The sequence below is a fragment of the Pogoniulus pusillus genome, chromosome 35 (genome assembly GCF_015220805.1).
Source record: "Pogoniulus pusillus isolate bPogPus1 chromosome 35, bPogPus1.pri, whole genome shotgun sequence".
Classification (NCBI taxonomy): Eukaryota; Metazoa; Chordata; class Aves; order Piciformes; family Lybiidae; genus Pogoniulus; species Pogoniulus pusillus.
In genome coordinates, this window is record NC_087298.1 from 3,418,380 (window position 1) to 3,433,601 (window position 15,222).

At 52.2% G+C, this 15,222-nt stretch overlaps 1 protein-coding gene across 8 annotated transcripts in view; it reads right to left on the bottom strand.

The window, feature by feature from the left end:
• Window positions 1-15,222, bottom strand: part of WHRN (whirlin) — a 76,096-nt gene that overhangs the window by 24,428 nt on the left and 36,446 nt on the right. The window lies entirely within an intron of this gene.

Here is a 15,222-nt window from a genome sequence, read left to right on the forward strand (position 1 = left end):
TTAGAGAGGAGATAATGTGTGGGGAGCTTGATGGAGCTACACAAAATAATGCAGGCAATAATGAGAAGCCAGAGAAGGGCTCCTGTTTACCCTTCCCTCTGCTGAAAGGACAGAGGATGCTCAGTGAGCCTGGAAGGATATTCTGAGTGGTATCAATAGGAGAAAAAGACCTGGAGGAAGAGCTCCAAACCAGCACAGAATAAAAGAAGTGATGAGAAGACACAACAGAGCTCTAATCAAACTCAGAAAACATTTTGCCCTGGGTATTTGAGATAAAAGCTTTCAGCTATGCTCAGTCATGGACACCACAGGGCTGCATCAAAAGCAGTGCACCCAGAGGGATGGGAGAGGGGATTCTGCCCCTCTGCTCCGCTCTCCTGAGACCTCACCTGCAGCACTGCATCCAGTTCTGGTGCCCCCAATGTGAGAGGGACAGGGAACTGTTGGAGAGGGTCCAGAGGAGGCCATGGAGGTGATCTGAGGGCTGGAGAAGCTCCCCTATGGGGACAGGCTGGGAGAGTTGGGGCTGTTCAGTCTGCTGCAGGCAGACCTTAGAGCAGCATTCCAGTGCCTGAAGGGGCTGCAGGAGAGCTGGGGAGGGGCTTTGGACAAGGGCTGGGAGAGCCAGGATGAGGGACAATGGCTTTGAGCTGTAAAGGGGGAGATTGAGAGTGGAGATGAGGAAGAAATTCTTTGCAGTGAGGGTGATGAGACACTGGCACAGGTTGCCCAGGGAGGCTGTGGATGTCCCCTCCCTGGCGATGCTCAAGGTCAGGCTGGATAAGGCCTTGAGCAACTTGGGCTAGTGGGAGGTGTCCCTGCCCATGGCAAGGGGCTGGAACTGGATGATCTTTAAGGTCTCTTCCAACCCAACCTATGAGGCCACTTCTGAAAATGGAACTATTCTCATTTCCCAGGGTAAAAAAAACCCTACCCTGAATTGCAGGGGCTGGACATGAGATGCAAGAGGTGATGGACCACAGAAGAGAAGCAGAGTGGGGAAAGAAAAGAGATGGAGTTTAGAAATAAAACAGCTTGGGCACAGAACTAACACACCCCAGCTACAGAATTAACTCACCCTGAGCAAAGAACTAACACACCCTGAGTAAAGAATTAACACACCTTGAGTGCTGTGTCCAGTTCTGGGCCCCTCAATTCAAGAGAGATGTTGAACTGCTGGAAGGTGTCCAGAGAAGGGCAACAAAGCTGGGGAGGGGCCTGGAGCACAAACCCTATGAAGAGAGGCTGAGGGAGCTGGGGGTGTGCAGCCTGCAGAAGAGGAGGCTCAGGGCAGAGCTCATTGCTGTCTACAACTACCTGAAGGGAGGCTGCAGCCAGGTGGGGGTGGCCTCTTCTCCCAGGCACCCAGCAATAGAAGAAGGGGACACAGCCTCAAGTTGTGCCAGGATAGGTCTAGGCTGGATGTTAGGAGGAAGTTCTGCACAGAAAGAGTGATTGGCATTGGAATGGGCTGCCCAGGGAGGTGGTGGAGTGGCTGTGGCTGGAGGTGTTGAAGCCAAGCCTGGCTGGGGCACTTAGTGCCATGGTCTGGTTGATTGGCCAGGGCTGGGTGCTAGGTTGGACTGGATGAGCTTGGAGCTCTCTTCCAACCTGGTTGATTCTATGATTCTAATTAACACACCCTGAACACAGAACACACCTTGAGTACAGAATTAACACACCCTGAGTACAGAATTAACACACCCTGAGTACAGAATTAACACACCTTGGGTGCAGAATTAACACACCCTGAGTACAGAATTAACACACCTTGAGTGCAGAATTAACACACCTTGAGTGCAGAATTAACACACCCTGAGTGCAGAATTAACACACCTTGAGTACAGAATTAACACACCTTGAGTGCAGAATTAACACACCTCGAGTGCAGAATTAACACACCTTGAGTGCAGAATTAACACACCTTGAGTGCAGAATTAACACACCTTGAGTGCAGAATTAACACACCTCGAGTGCAGAATTAACACACCTCGAGTGCAGAATTAACACACCCTGAGTACAGAATTAACACACCTCGAGTGCAGAATTAACACACCTTGAGTGCAGAATTAACACACCTTGAGTACAGAATTAACACACCCTGAGTACAGAATTAACACACCCTGAGTACAGAATTAACACACCTCGAGTGCAGAATTAACACACCCTGAGTACAGAATTAACACACCTTGAGTGCAGAATTAACACACCTTGAGTGCAGAATTAACACACCTTGAGTGCAGAATTAACACACCCTGAGTACAGAATTAACACACCTTGAGTGCAGAATTAACACACCTTGAGTGCAGAATTAACACACCCTGAGTACAGAATTAACACACCTTGAGTGCAGAATTAACACACCTTGAGTGCAGAATTAACACACCTTGAGTGCAGAATTAACACACCCTGAGTGCAGAATTAACACACCTTGAGTGCAGAATTAACACACCTTGAGTGCAGAATTAACACACCCTGAGTGCAGAATTAACACACCTTGAGTGCAGAATTAACACACCTTGAGTGCAGAATTAACACACCTTGAGTGCAGAATTAACACACCCTGAGTACAGAATTAACACACCTTGAGTGCAGAATTAACACACCTCGAGTGCAGAATTAACACACCCTGAGTACAGAATTAACACACCTTGAGTGCAGAATTAACACACCTTGAGTGCAGAATTAACACACCTTGAGTACAGAATTAACACACCCTGAGTGCAGAATTAACACACCCTGAGTACAGAATTAACACACCTTGAGTGCAGAATTAACACACCCTGAGTACAGAATTAACACACCTTGAGTGCAGAATTAACACACCTCGAGTGCAGAATTAACACACCCTGAGTACAGAATTAACACACCTTGAGTGCAGAATTAACACACCCTGAGTGCAGAATTAACACACCTTGAGTGCAGAATTAACACACCTTGAGTGCAGAATTAACACACCCTGAGTGCAGAATTAACACACCTCGAGTGCAGAATTAACACACCCTGAGTACAGAATTAACACACCTTGAGTGCAGAATTAACACACCCTGAGTACAGAATTAACACACCCTGAGTACAGAATTAACACACCTTGAGTGCAGAATTAACACACCTTGAGTGCAGAATTAACACACCTCGAGTGCAGAATTAACACACCCTGAGTACAGAATTAACACACCTTGAGTGCAGAATTAACACACCTTGAGTGCAGAATTAACACACCTTGAGTGCAGAATTAACACACCCTGAGTACAGAATTAACACACCCTGAGTACAGAATTAACACACCTTGAGTGCAGAATTAACACACCTTGAGTGCAGAATTAACACACCTCGAGTGCAGAATTAACACACCCTGAGTACAGAATTAACACACCTTGAGTGCAGAATTAACACACCTTGAGTGCAGAATTAACACACCTCGAGTGCAGAATTAACACACCCTGAGTACAGAATTAACACACCTTGAGTGCAGAATTAACACACCCTGAGTACAGAATTAACACACCTTGAGTGCAGAATTAACACACCTCGAGTGCAGAATTAACACACCTCAACAGTCACTTTGCCTCCTCTTCATGGAGACAGAGAGAATAACAGGGGAAGGGGAGGTGCAGTGGAGAGACACTTAATGGGCTTAAGGCAAAGGCTCCTGAGCACCTTAAAGTGTCTTAAAAATAATCAGAATTGGCTCTGGGAGAAATTCAGCCACACAGATGGAAAAACAGGTGAGAGATTTTAAACATCAGCTGATGCTAAATGACACCCAAATTGAGCTGGGAATAACAGGACTAATAGGATGCCAAATGGTTTGGCACTGGCAGCAGCCTCCTCTAATGCCACTGATGTGCTAGAAGGGAGGTTCAATACCACTCAAGTGGAAGGAGACTCTGCCCAGCACAAGTCATTACCCAAAGCAGACCATAAGAAATTAAAACTATGGACAAGGAAAAGTAGGAATTGATTTGGAAATGATCAAATTAAGACTTGTAGAAAAATAAGGAGGTGCTTAGCTTGCCCAGGAGGGAAACAGGTCAGGGAACATGATCCATGCCACAGAGCACAGAATCATAGAATCATAGAATCAACCAGGTTGGAAGAGACCTCCAAGATCACCCAGTCCAACCTAGCACCCAGCCCTATCCAATCAACTAGACCATGGCACTAAGTGCCTCATCCAGGCTTTTCTTGAACATCCAGCCAGCAGGGACATCTGCAGCTAGAGCAGGTTGCTCAGAGCCCCAGACAACCTCACCTGGGATGGTTCCATGGATGGGGCAGCTACCACCTCTCTGGGCAGCCTGGCACAGGCTCTCACCACCTTCAGGGTAAAACATTTCTTCTCTCCAGTCTGAATCTGCCTCTTTAAGTTCCACAGAATCATAGAATCAAGCAGGTTAGAAGAGAGCTCCAAGCTCAGCCAGCACAACCTAGCACCCAGCCCTGCCCAACCAACCAGACCATGGCACTAAGTGCCCCAGCCAGGATTGGCTTCAACACCTCCAGCCACAGCCACTCCACCACCTCCCTGGGCAGCCCATTCCAATGCCAATCACTCTCTCTGACAACAACTTCCTCCTCACATCCAGCCTAGACCTGCCCTGGCACAGCTTGAGGCTGTGTCCCCTTCTTCTGTCCCTGGCTGCCTGGCAGCAGAGCCCAACCCCACCTGGCTACAGCCTCCCTGCAGGCAGCTGCAGGCAGCAATGAGCTCTGCCCTGAGCCTCCTCTGCTGCAGGCTGCACACCCCCAGCTCCCTCAGCCTCTCCTCACAGGGCTCTGCTCCAGGCCCCTCACCCCTTGCCCTGTCACAACAGACCCTGCTCAAAAGTCTGTCCCCAGCTTTCTGTGCAGCCCCTTGAAGTACTGAAATGCTACCAGAAGGTCTCTTTGGAACCTTCTCTTCTCCAGGCTGAACAATCCCTACTCTCTCAGCCTGGTCTTACTCCGTTGTCCAACAAGGCCAACACAGCCTGTTGGAGGGACAAGAGACAGCTTTGGGAGAGGCAGGCAAGGGACCAGTGGGTGCCTAAAATCCTATTCTTTTTCCCTGCAATAAAAACACAAGGAACAAAGCAGACACAGACTGGCAATGAAAGCAGACAAGGAAAGGAGATAGTCCCTTGGGGCAGGCAGTGGCTCTGGCACTATTGTGGGGAAGTTGCTGGTGGCCTCCAGAAGAGGAGCAATTTACCCAAGCAAGGTCTGTCATAGAATCACAGAATCAACCAGGCTGGAAGAGAGCTCCAAGCTCAGCCAGTCCAACCTAGCACCCAGCCCTGCCCAACCAACCAGACCATGGCACTAAGTGCCTCATCCAGGCTTTGCTTGAACACCTCCAGGGACAGTGACTCCACCACCTCCCTGGGCAGCCCATTCCAATGCCAATCACTCTCTCTGACAACAACTTCCTCCTAACATCCACCCAGGACCACTCCACTGTGAGACCACACCTCGAGTACTGTGTCCAGTTTGGGTCAGCACAGTACAGGAGGGACACTGAGATGCTGGAGCAGTGCAGTGAAGGGCAATGAGGCTGGGGAGAGGTCTGGCAAGCATGGCCTATGAGGAGCAGCTGAGGGAGCTGGGGGTGTTCAGTCTGGAGAAGAGGAGGCTGAGAGGGGACCTTATTGCCCTCTACAGCTACCTAAAAGGAGGTTGTGGTGATGCTGGAGCTGGAGCTGGTGTGTTCTCCTGAGTCACTAATGACAGGACAAGAGCAAATGGCCTCAAGTTGCATCAGGGGAGGTTTAGGTTGGCTGTTGGGAGGAAGTTCTTTGCTGAGCAGGTGGTCAGGCACTGGAACAGGCTGCCCAGGGAGGTGGTGGAGTCCCCATCCCTGGAGGTGTTTAAAAGGAGAGTGGCTGTTGTGCTTGAGGCTATGGACTGATGATGAAGGCTGCTGGGATGAAGGTTGGGCTGGCTGATCCTGGTGGTCCTTTCCAACCATAGCAATCCATAGTGATCAGATGTGCTGAGGGGCTTGGGTTAGTCAAGGACCTGTCAGTGTGAAACTAATGACTGGATTTGAGGAGCTTGAAGGGCTTTGCCAATCTAAGAGATTCTATGAGGAATCTAAGAGGAAAGCTTACATCTTGTGTACCACAGCCATGCAGCTCCTCACTGAGTATCCCAGTCCCCAGACTGAGGCAGGCAGAGGCTCCTTTTCCTCTTCTCTTTTTCACTCTCATTGCCTATGTGCAGATCCCAGAACACAGTTTTCAAGAGGCAGCTTCACGACTGCAACCTATGATGTAAAAGTCATTCACCTCTTCCTGTTTACAGCCTCTCTTCTCTCCCCCTCTTGTGCATGGATGCACATGGCTCCTAGCAGCCTCATTTTACCCCAGCCTTTGTGCTAGGAACTCAATATTGAGTTGTTTGTTCAAAGAAAGCGACCTGAAATCTGCTATTTCTGATGGAAAGGTCAAGGAGAGGGAAAAAATAGCAAAGAACAAACATTGGCTTGGAAAAAAAAACAACCAAGAGAGAATCCTGACAAAATCCACCAGCAGAACAAAACAATAATGAAGGAGGATGAATCAGGATGAGCAGAGCCATGCAGAGCAGCAGAACAAGCTCGGCGTCGCTGTGAACGTCACGCAGGAGGCAGCAGGGGCAGAAGCAAGAGCAAACAGGGCTGGCCCCCATTCCTCTTCTGCAGCCCCCTGCCAACCTGAATGTCTTCAGCCTCAGAGCAGCAGCACATTTTAGAGCACACTGTCAGAAGCTTCGTGAATGGATAAGCATCAAGAAGGCCAAGGCCAGGAGTAGGAATATTCATCGAGTCAGTCATCAGCAAGTGTGCAGATGACACCAAGCTGGGGGCAGATGTGGCTGGGTTGGAGGGCAGAAGGGCTCTGCAGCAGGACCTTGACTGCCTGCACAGATGGGCAGAGTCCAAGGGGATGGTGTTCAATAGCTCCAAGTGCAGGGTGCTGCACTTTGGCCACAGCAACCCCATGCAGAGATACAGGCTGGGGTCGGAGTGGCTGAGAGCAGCCAGACAGAGAGGGATCTGGGGGTGCTGATTGATACCTGCCTGAACATGAGCCAGCAGTGTGCCCAGGTGGCCAAGAGAGCCAGTGGCATCCTGGCCTGCATCAGGAATGGTGTGGCCAGCAGGAGCAGGGAGGTCATTCTGCCCCTGTACTCTGCACTGCTTAGACCACACCTTGAGTGCTGTGTTCAGTTCTGGGCCCCCCAGTTTAGGAGGGACATTGAGATGCTTGAGCGTGTCCAGAGAAGGGCAACGAGGCTGGGGAGAGGCCTTGAGCACAGCCCTACGAGGAGAGGCTGAGGGAGCTGGGATTGGTTAGCCTGGAGAAGAGGAGGCTCAGGGCAGACCTCATTGCTGTCTACAACTACCTGAGGGGAGGTTGTGGCCAGGAGGAGGTTGCTCTCTTCTCTCAGGTGGCCAGCACCAGAACGAGAGGACACAGCCTCAGGCTGTGCCAGGGGAGATTTAGGCTGGAGGTGAGGAGAAAGTTCTTCCCTGAGAGAGTCATTGGACACTGGAATGGGCTGCCCGGGGAGGTGGTGGAGTCGCCGTCCCTGGAGCTGTTCAAGGCAGGACTGGACGTGGCACTTGGTGCCATGGTCTGGCCTTGAGCTCTGTGCTAAAGGGTTGGACTTGATGATCTGTGAGGTCTCTTCCAGCCTTGGTGATACTGTGATACTGTGTGAATATTCAGTGGTTGGCTGACTGCAGGGTCCCAGCCTGATCGCTCTGCCTTGGGGCTGTGATGCTGGAGGGAGCAGAGCAGCAGTACCCAAGCTGGCACCAGAGAAGCACGGAATGGTTTGGGTTAGAAGAGACCTCTAAGAACATCAAGTCCAAGCATAAACCCAGCACTGCCAGGCCACCACTAAACTATGTCCCTCAGATCTACATATCCTTCATACCCCTCCAGGGATGTGGACTCCACCACTGCCCTGGGTAGCCTGGGCCAGGCCTTGACAACCCTTCTAGGGAAGAAATTATTCCCCATGACCAACCCAAACCTTCCCTGCTGCATCCTGAGGCTATTTCCTCTTGTCCTATCATTTGTTCCTTGGGAGAAGACACCAAGCCCCTCCTCACTTCAGTATCCCTTGAGGCAGCTGTAGAGAGCCAGAAGGTCTCCCCTGAGCCTTTCTCTCCAAGCTGAACGACCTCAGTCCCATCAGCTACTCCTCACAAGACCCTTCCCCAGCTTCACTGCCCTTCTCTGGATCTGCTCCAGCACCTCAATGTCCTTCTTGGAGTGAGGAGGGACCCAATGCTCAGGACCAGGGTCCCTGGTTCTGCAGAGGCAAAAGCTGGCTGAGCTTTGGGGCCAGAGAGCAACCTTCCTTTTCAACACCATGCTCACAAGATCACAGGGGTTAGAAGAGACCACTGGAGATGATCAAGTCCAACCTCCCTGCCAGAGCAGGATCATAATCTAGTGCAGGTCACCCAGGAATGCATCCAGACAGGGCTTGAAAGTCTCCAGTGCTCTGGGACCCTGACAGCAAAGGAGCTGCTGAACACTGTTCAGCTTTACATAAACCCTGTTAGTAAAACAGTGCACAGCTCTGCTGTGGTGCCACAGATGCCAGCAGGTTTGTCTGAAATGAAAAGTCTGACAGAATGAGCTCAAGCAACTCTGGCAACAAATTCAGCACCAGCAGCAAAACCCACGGAGAAGTTCCCTGCTGGAAGGCTGCAGGAAGCTTCTCACTGAGCCAACAGTTCTGCATCACAGAACCCCTGAATGGCTTCAGATGGAGAGGACCTTAAAGAGCATCCAGTTCCAACCAAGAACAAACAGGAGTGTGTCCAGCAGATCAAAGGAGGTTCTCCTCCCCCTCTACTCTGCCCTGCTGAGACCTCAGCTTGAATACTGCCTTCAGTTTTGGTCTCCACAGTTGAAGAGGGACAAGGATCTGCTGGAGAGAGTCCAAGGGAGGGCTATGAGGATGATGAGGGGACTGGTGAGGAGAGGCTGAGGGACCTGGGGCTGCTTAGTCTGGAGAAGAGAAGGCTGAGAGGGGATTGAATCAATGATTATCAATGTCTGAGGGGTGGGGGTCAGGAAGAGGGGACAGGCTCTGCTCACTGCTGCCTGGGATAGGACAAGCAGCAATGGATGGAAGCTGCAGCACAGGAGGTTGCAGCTCAACACAAGGAGGAACTTCTTGCCTGGAAGGGTCCCAGAGCACTGGCACAGACTGCCCAGAGAGGTTGTGGAGTCTCCTTCTCTGGAGCCTTTCCAGGCCTGTCTGGATGTGTTCCTGTGTGCCCTGAGCTGGATTGTGTGGTGCTGCTCTGGCAGGGGGTTGGACTGGATGAGCTCTTTGGGTACCTTCCAACCCCTGACATCCTGTGAGCCTATGAATCCCTCTGCACAGGCAGGGGCACTTCCCACCAGACCATGTTGCTGAAGGCCCAATCCAGCCTGGCCTTGAACACCTCCAGGGATGAGTTGTCCACAACTTCTCTGGGCAACCCATCCCAATGTCTCCCCACCCTCACAGTCAAGGTGGGATGAGTCCACATGGAACAAACCCACAGAAGTGTCTGGAACTCACATTTATCCATCAGCCCTTCTCTCCTCCAGTGGGACCTTGACAGGCTTCAGAGGTGGGCACAAGCCAACCTCATGAAGTGCAACAAGATCAAGGTCCTGCAGCTGGGTCGAGGTTGATCCCAAGCACCAATGCAGGCTGGGCAGGGAGTGGCTGGAGAGCAGCCCTGAGGAGAGGGACTTGGGGTGCTGGTGGATGAGAAGCTCAGCAGGAGCCAGCAGTGTGCACTTGCAGCACAGAGACCAACCAGAGCCTGGGCTGCAGCAGCAGCAGTGTGGCCAGCAGGGCCAGGGAGGGGATTCTCCCCCTCTGCTCTGCTCTGCTGAGACCCCACCTGGAGTACTGCATCCAGGTCTGGAGCCCCTGGGACAAGAGGGCTGTGGAGATGCTGGAGAGTGTCCAGAACAGGGCCAGGAGGATGCTGAGAGGGCTGCAGCAGCTCTGCTGTGAGCACACAGTTGGGGCTGTGCAGGCTGCAGAAGAGAAGACTCTGAGGTGACCTTCTTGTGGCCTGCCAGGATCTGAAGGGGGCTAAAAAAATAGCAGGGGAGGGACTTTTGAGGCTGCCAGGGAGCGAGAGGACTGGGAGGGAATGGAACAAAGCTGGAAATAGGTAGGTTCAGACTGGATGTTAGGAAGAAGTTCTTCATCATGAGGGAGGTGAGAGCCTGGAAGGGGTTGCCCAGGGAGGTGGTTGAGGCCCCATAGAATCATAGAATCAACCAGGTTGGAAGAGACCTCCCTGGAGGTGTTTAAGGCCAGGCTGGATGAGGCTCTGGATAGCCTGATCTAGTGTGAGGTGTCCCTGCCCGTGGCAGGGGGGATGGAACTGGCTGCTCCTTGTGGTCCCTTCCAACCCTGACTGATTCTATGACTCCTCCAGGTATCACATCCCTTCCCTACCACCACGAGCAATGTGTGGATACAGTTTACACTCAGCTGTGTCTAAAGGAGAGCATAAAAGTCCTCTTTATCTCCTAACCTCCAAGCAGTTCTAGATTTATAGTCAGTGGTGCAGACAAATCAGGGTGGGAAGTGCCTGTGCATATCTGCAGTCACATAAAGCCTGATGAAGCACAAAGCTGCTGGCACCACAGCACAGGGACTAGAAAACAGCAGAGCAAGGAGGGAGGTGTAAAGAATCAGTAAGCAGATGCTGTGGGGTGCAAATGACTGCCATAGCATGGGGACTTCACTTGGCAGGGATGGGAGAGTAGCAAACAATCATGGAATCACTTGGCTGGAAAACACCTTAGCTGGGGAGGGGCCTGGAGCAGAGCCCTGTGAGGAGAGGCTGAGGGAGCTGGGGGTGTGCAGCCTGCAGCAGAGGAGGCTCAGGGCAGAGCTCATTGCTGTCTGCAGCTGCCTGCAGGGAGGCTGTAGCCAGGTGGGGTTGGGCTCTGCTGCCAGGCACCCAGCAACAGAAGAAGGGGACACAGCCTCAAGCTGTGCCAGGGGAGGTCTAGGCTGGCTGTTGTTAGGAAGTTGTTGTCAGAGAGAGTGATTGGCATTGGAATGGGCTGCCCAGGGAGGTGGTGGAGTGGCTGTGGCTGGAGGTGTTGAAGCCAATCCTGACTGGGGCACTCAGTGCCATGGTCTGGTTGACTGAATAGGGCTGGGTGCTAGGTTGGGCTGGATGAGCTTGGAGCTCTCTTCTAACCTGCTTGGTTCCATGATTCTATGATCACTGAGTTCAACCATAACCAAACATCTCCCTGCACACAGCTGTTACCCTGAGCCCCTTACCCAAATGCCTTTTGAACACCTCCAGGGATGGGGACTCCACCACCAACCTGGGCTGCTTCTTCCAATCCCTGATCACTCTTGCAGCAAAGAACTTTCATCTGATCTCCAACCCAAATCTCCTCTGGTGCAACTTGAGGTCATTTACTCTTCTCCTACCACCTGTGAGAAGAGCCTAACCTCCAGCTGGCTGCAGCCTCCTTTCAGGCAGCTGTAGAGAGCAATGAGGTCTCCTCTCAGCCTCCTTTTCTCTAGACTAAACAGTTCCCTCCAGGTGCTTCTCACCAGCCCTGTTCTCCAAACCCTTCACCAGCTGGACCTGCTCCAGCACCTCAATGTCCTCCTTGGAGGGAGAGGCTCAAAAGTGAAGTGAGTACCTGAGGTGTGCATTTGAGCATGCACTGCTCTGTGTGCTTCAGCTGCACAGTGATTCTTCCCTTGCCTTCCTGGCAGGCATGGAATGAGAGGTGGAAGGCTAAAGCCATGTGTTATGCTGCTGTGAGCTGTCCTGTGTGAGCAGGTTTGCAGGGTGCCATTGGCTGTGCTGAGCTGGTCTGAGCCAAGGAAAGCAGCAGCATGCCCTGAGAGGGGTTTGGAGCAGCAGAGAAGCATGAAACATGCAACAGAGAGCCTCAGGAGATCAATGCAACTCTGTCTTCTCCTGCCTTTAGACTTTCAGGCTTCTGCTGTGTAGGAATCACAGAATGATAGAATGGTAAAGGTTGAAAGGGACCTCTGGAGATCAGCGAGTCCAAGCTCCCTGCCAAAGCAGGGCCACCCAGGGCAGGTCACACAGGAACACTTCCAGGCTGGATTTGAAAGCCTCCAGGGGAGACTCCACAACCTCTTTGGGTAGCCTACTCCAGGGCTCTGTCACCCTCACAGTGAAGATGTTTCTCCTCTAGCTGGGGTGGAGATCCCCTGTTCCAGCTTGTACCTGCTGTTCCTTGTCCTGGCACCAGCAGGAAGAGCCTGGCACCTTCATCCTGACAGCCACCCCTCAGGTATTTAAAGACAGTGAGAAGATCCCCTCTCAGCCTTCTCTTCTCAGGATGAAACAGCCTCAGGTCTCTTAGTCTTTCTCTACAGAAGAGATGGAGTCTGACATAGGCACAAGGTCAGCAGGCACTGGAGACAAGCAGGCTTGGTTCAGATGGTGGTGGGTCCTCAGACTCAGCAACCTCACCCTTGTGACACTCAGGGCAGCTCCATCCAGTTCCTCTCTTCCCAGCTCTATTAGGCTGAAACAAATTGTTCAGTGCCTCTTACCTTCTCTGCCTTGAAGCCCTCGTGTCCCAGAGCACTCTCCCTGCTGCCTCTCACCATGACCTTGTGCTAATGAACAAGCCCAGAATCACAGAATGCTTTGGGTTGCAGGGACCTTTCAAGGTCTTCTGCAGCCAGCAGGGACATCTGGAACCAGAGCAGGCTGCTCAGAGCCCCAAGCAATCTGGCCTGGAATGGTTCCAGAGATGAGGTAGCTGCCCCCAAGCACTGGCATCCCTGGGATCCAGCTGTGTACCCTGGTTGGGTGTGCAGCCCAGCAGCTGTGAGGAGACCAGCCCAGAGGAGGTAAGCTCTGAGATGACAAGAGTGGGCTGCAGGGAGTCTCCAGCAGCAGCTTTCACTTCTTGTTGCATTAGAGAACACTCAGCCATCTCCCAAGGATGCTCCCACAGCTCCTTGTCACAGACCACAGGATGTCAGGGGTTGGGAGGGACCTCCAAGGATGCTCAAGTCCAACCTCCCTGCCAGAGCAGGACCACAGAATCTTGTGCAGGTTGCACAGGAACACATCCAGACAGGGCTGGAAAGGCTCCAGAGGAGACTCCACAATATCCTTAGGCAGCCTGTTCCAGTGCTCTACCAGCCTTACAGTAAAGAAGTTCTTCCTCCCTACTACCCAAGTGACCCTCTCAGGTGGCAGGACCCTGCTAAGAGCCTGAGAGAGAGAAGCAGCCTCTGACTGACCCAAATCTCCAAGTTCAGCCTTTTCACTCTGACTCACTCACAGTCAGCAAGGAGAAACAGAAGCCTGCAGCAGACAATCAAGTTCAGAAGTGGTTGCATTACCTCTGCCAACAGGTCTGTACAGGCAACCCTGGTGACCTCAGTGCCCAGCCAGATGGGCTCAGGGGTTTGTGTTGTCAACTGTCAGAGTCCAAACCACAGCTCCCTCCACCAGCCTGTCCACACACTTCCTGCCACCAGCCTGGATAGATGTGAGACTTTATGTGGCCACTGGAGCAAGGCTGAAGGCTCAGCCCTGAAGTGAAGGACTGAAGAAGGGAGAAGTGCCTGCCCTCATAACACACAGAGAGGATCACAGCAGATTACTCTCAACCCTCAGCAGCCCAGCACTGTCTCAGGGGATTCAGGAGCTTAACATCCATCAACTCTTGCCTGACACAGGGAACAGGGAAAGACCTGAGAGCCCATGGGATTGCACTGGAGGAAGCTGTGGCTGCAGGGAGTTGAGTCATTTAGAGAGGAAAAACACACCAGGAAAGAACCCCTGAGTGAGGCATTAAAATGCTACAGCCTGAGGAGTCTGAGCTTCAGAGCCCTTTCATGAGCAGCACCCAATGTCCACTGGCTCCCTTTTCAACTTGTTTTACTGCTGAACACCCTAGGACACAGCAAATTTTAGCCCCAAATGCTCCCTCCAGGAGCTGCTGAGACATCTGATCCTGTCCTGAGACCAAGCATGGTTTGAAGGCTGAAGGAGCTGACAGGTGATGTGTGTGCATGAGCACAAGGCAGGATGAAAGAGATGCAGAATCCTGCTTTAAAAGAGGTCCCCAGCACATCTGTAGCCAACTCCAAAGCAGTGCAGTCTCAAAAGGGCTCAGCCAAAGCTCAGAGCATCCCTTAGGAACCTGTTTGACTACAGAGGGAGTCTGAGGTAGCTGGAGGTCACACCAAGTTAGGCTGCTGAGAGATCAGCTCTGGTCTGTGCCAGAGCTGGTGGTGCTCCTGCTGGTGCTGCTTGTTAAGGCATGATCCGTGTGATGCCAATGCTGCAGGAGGACACCAGCCCACACCTGCTCCCAGCACAGGCAGCCTGATCTCTCATCACTGCATGAACACATTCTCTGAGAGCAGGCCAAGAACCATAGAATCAGGCAGGTTGGAAGAGAGCTCCAAGCTCAGCCAGCACAACCTAGCACCCAGCCCTGCCCAACCAACCAGACCATGGCACTAAGTGCCCCAGCCAGGCTTGGCTTCAACACCTCCAGCCACACAGACTCCACCACCTCCCTGGGCAGCCCATTCCAATGCCAATCACTCTCTCTGCCAACAACTTCCTCCTAACAGCCAGCCTAGACCTGCCCTGGCACAGTTTGAGGCTGTGTCCCCTTGTTCTGTTGCTGGGTGCCTGGCAGAAGAGACTGACCCCACTTGGCTCAGAGATGAACTGATGGCACTACCCAGCTCCAAACATAATGGGTTGGGATGTGAGGTGCAGAAAGAGGATCTTTACTAGAAAACTCCTCCCTGGCAGCTCAGGGAGGTGACAGTGACTCTGCTTACCTGCCAGACCCAGGCTGCACTCTCTGATATCCAGAAGGAATACTGAGACTGGAGATTAGGAAGAAATTCTTGAGAGTGAGGGTGGGGAGACACTGGCAGAGGTTGCCCAGAGAGGCTGTGGATGCTCCCTCCCTGGAGGTGTTCTAGACTAGCTTGGATGAGGTCTTGAGCAACCTGGGCTGGTGGGAGGTGTCCCTGCCCATGGCAGGGGAGGGGTTAGAATTGGATGAGCTGTAAGGTCTCTTCTAACCCAAACCAATCTACAAATCTGAGTCCCCAGGCTGCCTCAGAGGAGAGAAAGCAGGTCTGAGGGTGTGCTAAGACAGAATGCAAGCACAACCTACTCCAGAAGTTGCTCCATTTAAGCTTGGTACTCAAAACACCCCAAGAACC